Genomic DNA, 6,299 nt, shown 5'->3' with positions numbered 1-6,299 from the left:
TCCCCCTGTGTAGGTAGCAAACCGGGTACAACCTGGTTAACCTCCCTGCCTTTCCTTCGCTTTTATCTCTCTCTCTCTCTTTGGTTTTTTCTTAGTTTCCTTTTTGTATTTCTCTCTCTTGCACGTAACATTCAACATTTTCAGTACACTTCATTCGTGGTGGAACTAACAAGTACGCGGAAAGTACTGCTACGTGTGATTCTCAGTGACCCACTAAGACACTTTGAATATACGCAGTGAAATCATGAACGCCGGTTTTAAGTGCCGAGTACTTTAGGGGCTCGGGCTGTCGTATGCTGTCGTTCTCTCATGTAGCTTGGCGTAAGACATGCAAACCCGCGTATATCACAGCCATCTGTAGCATATTGAGCGCGCTCTCGCGCCAATGAGAAGTTTTCTTCCTCTTGTTCTACAAGCGCCTTGAAGATGACATCAAGTGCGGACCACTTTAGGGGCCGGAGCTGTCGTATGCTGTCGCCACTTGGTGTGACGCAGGCAAAACCATGTATAAAAAATCGGAAAAAGAGAGGAAGCAAGCGAGAAACAGAAAGAGAGAAATAAAGGGAAAACACAGGAAGAGAAATGCAAATAAACAGAAATAGACAGAGAAAAAAAGGGAGAAACTGGAAATGAGAATAAGAAAGAAAGAAAGAAAGAAAGAAAGAAAGAAAGAAAGAAAGAAAGAAAGAAAGAAAGAAAGAAAGAAAGAAAGAAAGAAAGAAAGAAAGAAATGAGGAAAGAAAGAGAAAGCCGAAGAGAAACAAAGAAGACTGCCCAGCTCCGCACTTCCTTCAGGCTTGGCACAACTTGTGCGAAGCTACCTTAATTTTTATTCTATTGCTTTTGCTCACTAGATAATGCCTTCTCCGAAAACGTTCATGAATTTGTGATTCCTGTTCTTTTTTTATTACTGTAATTGTGCCAGTAATAAATGACAGTAGTAATCACTGAAATAAATAACTTTATTCTCCAGCGCACATTGATCTGTTACCTTGACACAGAGTTTGAGCGACTCATAATCAGCTGCGGGGCCTACTACGGGAGTTGCACGGTGGTTTTCCACCCAGGCAGCATACTGTGTTCATATGAGGCACAAATTTTTGCGGGATGAGCGGAGCCACAGGGCACCAATGGGACTGTAAATTTACTGGGGTAAAATGATGACGCGCATCACAAAACCATATATATATATATATATATATATATATATATATATATATATATATATATATATATATATATATATATATATATATATATATATATATTATATATATATATATATATATATATATCGATCTGTTCGTTATTGGCCTGTGTAGCTGCGGCTACAGTTGGACGAATATAACGTGTTGTATTAATGCGAAGCTTTCCGTGATAAGAAGACTGAGTTTTCAAGAGTAGTTATCGAGTCAGATACAATATGACTGTTTTGCGGGCTGAAAATGGGAAAATATTTAGCGCTGTAAATCACGACATGCAAGCTGTCGTCCAAATATGTAATCAAGAATAAATGTAGAGTAGAAACTTATTTATATATAAAAAAAATTAGACCATCTCCCACTAAAGGGGACCATGAGTAGATGCGAAGCCGGGGCACTTGCACGATCGCGTTCCGTTGGCGTTCGTTGGGCATGCTACCGAGCTCGCGTCGTGGAACGCGAAGAGCAATGCTACGCGCGTCGTATCTTCCATTTAGCCTGGCCGTTAATTCTCACAGGTCGAGCGGGGAACGCGGTCGACAGGCGGGCGAGAGGGGGCAGCGTAGGAGAGGAGAGAGAAGGGGAGATGACGCGCATGCGCTCGAGCTCATCGCGGCGTTGCGCAGGAGAGAATTTCGGCATGTCTAGCCCACGTTTCAGAGGAATAGTGGAAAGGGGGAGGGGAGAGGGGAAGTGGAGAGGGGTATGGGAGAGGGGAGGAGAGATGGAAGGGGAGAGGGAAAGTGGAGAGGCCGAGTGGAGAGGGGTAATGGTGAGGGGGAGTGGATAGGAGGTGTGTGGAGAGGGTATGCGCATTCGCAGTAAGGGTGGTCACGCCGCACACCACCCCCGGATTGAGCTCCGCCTTATTAAAGGGCCCCTCACCAGGTTTGACAATTTTGAGCTAACGAGCGCAATGCATGCACTGGGCGTTCACGATCACGTCTGCCAAAATTTGCAACGCTACGCGCCGCGGAAATGGGTCAAATTTCAAGCTGAACGCTGCTTGCCCTTCCTCTCGCGGGCGCGCGCTTTAGAGAATGAGGGGATGACGTACATGAGAAAATGGCCCTACGTAGATGGTAGTGCTGTGACCTCGCTCCTCTACGTAGACGACTGCGCTCTGACGTCGCCAACGGTAGCACGTGACCTTGCGATAATTATTTGACACGACATGTGTAGATTGTGTAATTTGTTGCTTGAAAGGATTAATAAAACTTAAAAGAAATAATGAGACACACAAAGGGAATGCGTGCGTCTTTCATTTTTTTTCCGTGAATTGCAGCGAGATGCGGCGCTAACGGGCCTCCCTTTCCCATGCGTTCGTGTCCCCGCGGTTAGCGCTATTCTAGTACACTATAGTTAGCGCATCGAGCAGACGCCAGCCATGGAAACGAAAGTAATGTTCTGGCGCGTTCGAGCACTCATTATGCTCATTTATTCTACCGCGTCCAAGTAAACGTTAATGCGGCACTGGCTCATGATACCGCCACTCTCGTGCCCGTACAAATGCCTCAACTTTCATGCCCGTCCCGCAGAAACAGGCAGTACACCACAGAGAACGCCGACAAAACGCCCACGGCCGCTACATGAAAAAAAGGTAGCGGCCGTGCAACGCCGCTCGCGTGCTCGGGCTGGCTCGGACACGTCATGCGCATGTCACCATGCATGCGCATGACGTGTTCATGCGTATGTGTCAAGTGAAGAAGGCAGGGAAGGGATTTGGCTTGCTAAGGCTACACGGGGCGAGTGGCAAGGGTTTGAAACTCGCCTCCTCGCATCATGGTTTCGCGCCGCTACAAATTATTGTTTTTCTCAGCTCGTAATGAACCGATTTGAAAAAATTCTTGCGGCATACTGCTCTTCATTCGGCACACAACAACTTCCAGCGTCTAACTACAATTTGCTATGTGGCCTGGTGAGGCGCCCTTTAAGATACTTCGCATCTAAAAAATTGGGGGACCTTAAGCTTCGCCTTTAAGAGTTGAACGCGATAGCGAAATCCGGCCCCTAATGCGCACTTCAGCCACTAAGTGCATACTTATTAGTGTGTATTGTTACACACACACGCTCTCGTCAGGAAATGTGCCATTTGTTTTTCCGCTGTCGGGGACAGCTTGCAGGCATTCAGAGGCCACATTTTTTTTTATTTCGAGAGTTTGCCTTACGGCATACATAGTTAAATATACAGATAGAGGCCGGTTTTGGCTATATACATCAACAGTGCTCTATGGTGGGGCCCATAGAGCCACAAATTATAGTTCGGTGGTCTCGTCGGATGAAGGCCCACTGTTCTCGGGTAGGTCCGCCGTATCTGGTTCAGGCCAGGGCATGTCCACAACAGGTGCTTGATTGTAGCCGCGGACGCTTCAGTGGTACAGAATGGGCAAGGATCCCCAAATATAAGATAGTATGTTGGCATGCATTGGTAACATATCGGCAACGGAACCCAAATCTATGCGGCGCTGGCATCAATTAAACCAGTTCAGGACACGTTGCGGAGCGTTCGAGTTAAGCTTGCTCACGACTACGCGAAAAAAAAAATGAAGTAATAAGAACCTACCAACGCAAGATTTCAACTCTGCTTTTCTAGTGCCGAAGCCTGATGCTCTGACTTCTACACATCAGGCGCTTTTAAAAAAATGTTATTTCAGGAAAGTATTGCTTCGGCAGATAGAGTAATGAAACAATTTTAAGAGTTTCCAGTGTGCATGCACGCCCGTTCAGACGCTTCGTGGTGTTTCGGAATGTCGTTAATTAAAAAACTTCCTTCGGGCAATCTAGCGCGTACCATGTATGAGCACGTTTTTTGGAACGCTGACGGGGTGTCGTAGCTTCACAGTTCAGTCGAATGTAAGTGTAGACAAATGCTTCAGTGGTAATTTTATAGGCAGCGACGTTTACTCTCATCCTTACATTGTTTCTTCTGCATTTTCAGGTGAAGATTGTTGTGAGTTACAGATTTCAGCGGCGGCGTTGTTGTAAACGAAAAAAAAATTGCAGTGACTTAGCTCGGCTATGCCAGGATATACGTAGCGTTAGCAAAGGTTCAGCTGATTATTCTTAGCTTTCTAGATTGTCTAGGATTAGCTTGATTGCCATGCTTACTGCTGCTCAATGACACGCACACGGTATACGTATTATGTGGCACATTCATATTTATTTTTGCTCAACGTCAGGTTGCTTCTCTATTGCCACAAAGACGGCTTGGTGGTCAGTGAAGTAACACGCTGCCGTCTCTATGGCCCCAACACAGTAACCGCTAATTGCCAGGCAACTACTTCGGGATCCGGTGAGATAAGCTTCTCGGCTCTTCTGCGCCGTCGAGCAGCATTTGCGCTCTCCTTCTCCATGGCGTTACCCACCTGCAAACGCCAGTCAGAGGCGCTATCAAGCGACCCCGGCACAGTGTCAGACGGCGACTGCACAGCGAAGGCGAATAGCTGCGCGCACGCTGGCGCCACTATGTCTACGACGTCACTCCTCTCGAATGCGGCGCAGACCAGCAGCGGCGAGCCGCAAGCAGCGGTGAGGTCACCGCCGCTTGCGGCATGCCAGCTCCGGTGACCCAGCTGTGTGACATCACAGATCCTCGCGCATGCGCAGCACGGCTCATGACGCTCCACGCGAAATCGGCCCCGGCTAGGCAAGTGTAGCTAACGCTACAAAACCCGGCGCTGGCGAGTGTACACAAATGGGGTCCACTATAGTTCGCCGATCACCGGCGTTCTTGTATGCGCCGTTTGCTATAATTGATGCTCTTTCGATTGTGGGCTTGCCTTTGTTGATATGGCAATCAGATCGTTTATCGAGGTCACTTGTCATTTCATGTTGACACATTTCATTGTAGCCTGGATATGAACGCGTGACCTCACGTTTCTGCGCCGGAACACCAACTGCGCAGGAGCGCCCTCACGCCACGCCCGCAACCATTCAGAGCCGTTTCGCTTCAGCCGAAGAAAGAAAGAAAGAAAGAAAGAAAGAAAGAAAGAAAGAAAGAAAGATAGAAGGGAAGAAAGAAAGAAAGAAAGAAAGAAAGAAAGAAAGAAAGAAAGAAAGAAAGAAAGAAAGAAAGAAAGAAAGAAAGAAAGAAAGAAAGAAAGAAAGAAAGAAAGAAAGAAAGAAAGAAATGAAGTAGTACCTGAGGCACGCAGACGCCAGTATTCGTTAGCCTCCCTTTTCGGGATATAGAGGAAACGCTCCTGAATTTTTCGTATTTAACTTCAAAACTCTCGTTGAGGCAAGTTAGCATATGGCTATACACACACAGAGCGGAATCAATTGTAACGCATTCGTGAAGGATGGTAATGGTACCATGCACTTCATGCCAGTGCTAAATATTTTGTGTCATTCTTAAGGTTTCACGTTAAACTACCGGAACATAGTCAAATGAAAGTTCGTACACAAAGCCTAATCGTTTCTAGCGTTTTCCCGTGCGTTTCTCTACCATGTTCTCAGGACATCTAGTAGGCAGTCGTGTACTCATGAGATATAGCCTTGAACGTGCGCTTTTAGTGACCTTTTCCGTGCCAAGCTTCTAGAAAGCGGTACGTGTAGCAACAAAAAAAAATGCTTTGTTGCGTTGCTCCTAACCATTTCACAATTTTTTTATTTGTTTTCTTTGTATTCGAGGTATTACCGCAGAAACCGAATAGTATACTGTCTTAGGCGGCAGCATTCCATCATTGGTATCAACGAAAATTAATTGGGACAGGCAAGTACTAGGGGTGCGATAAATAAGCAAACAGCTGATCTGAAGGTGTTACCCTCCTCGTTTCACTCGTCCACACACCCACTTCCCCTTCCGACCCCTTGCTATACGGTACCATACATGGCTATGCTATTCTTCACCCTCTCCCCTCCTCTTATGCCTCCTCCTCACCCTCACTTTCTTACCCCACCCCTTTGCTATGCATACTGTACAAGACTATGCTATGCTCTGCTAGCGTGCCCGGATAGCCGAGCAGTTACGACGCGCTCCTTCGAATAGTAGATACGCAGGTTAGAATCCGGCCTCGCCAAGAATTTTTGTTTATATTTCTTTCTATCTCTTTCTCTCCCTTTCTCCATCTTCCTAGTCGTTCTCTTTCCCATCAG

This window comes from Rhipicephalus sanguineus, chromosome 7, assembly GCF_013339695.2.
Source record: "Rhipicephalus sanguineus isolate Rsan-2018 chromosome 7, BIME_Rsan_1.4, whole genome shotgun sequence".
In the NCBI taxonomy this organism is placed as follows: Eukaryota; Metazoa; Arthropoda; class Arachnida; order Ixodida; family Ixodidae; genus Rhipicephalus; species Rhipicephalus sanguineus.
This window is presented reverse-complemented; position numbering follows the sequence as displayed.